This window comes from Nannospalax galili, unplaced genomic scaffold, assembly GCF_000622305.1.
Source record: "Nannospalax galili isolate Female #2095 unplaced genomic scaffold, S.galili_v1.0 scaffold19529, whole genome shotgun sequence".
Lineage (NCBI taxonomy): Eukaryota > Metazoa > Chordata > Mammalia > Rodentia > Spalacidae > Nannospalax > Nannospalax galili.
In genome coordinates, this window is record NW_008359754.1 from 12,465 (window position 1) to 12,976 (window position 512).

The following is a 512-nucleotide window of genomic DNA, read 5'->3' on the forward strand; positions in this document are numbered from 1 at the left end:
GATGAGAAACTGACAGTCGAGTCTATTTAAGAAAACAAAAAATTGAGGCTGGAGAGCTATCTCAGCAGTTAAAAGCTGGCTGCTCTTGTAGAGAACCTGGGTTAGATGCCCAGCACCCACACTGTGGCTAACAACCGTCCATTACTCCAGTTCCAGGGGATCTGAAGCCATCTTCTAATCTCCATGGGTGCTGCATGACATGGGTAGACTTAACATATAGGCAGGCAGTAACACTCATATACATTTAAAAAAAGAAAAAAAATTGTACAGAGAAATTCAAGTGCAGAAGTTGAAAACACCCTTAAATACATTATTAGATGCATAAATAATAAAACTAAATTACCAACATAATCTGACTACATGAGACTTTATATTAGCAAGTATTCTTTTGTTTACTGATCTATAAAACTAGCAATCAGACAAGGAAATACAACAGGGTAAGTGTCAATCTTTACCAATTTATTTTATACAAAACAGTAGCAATGTAGAATGTGGGAATTATCTTCTGCACT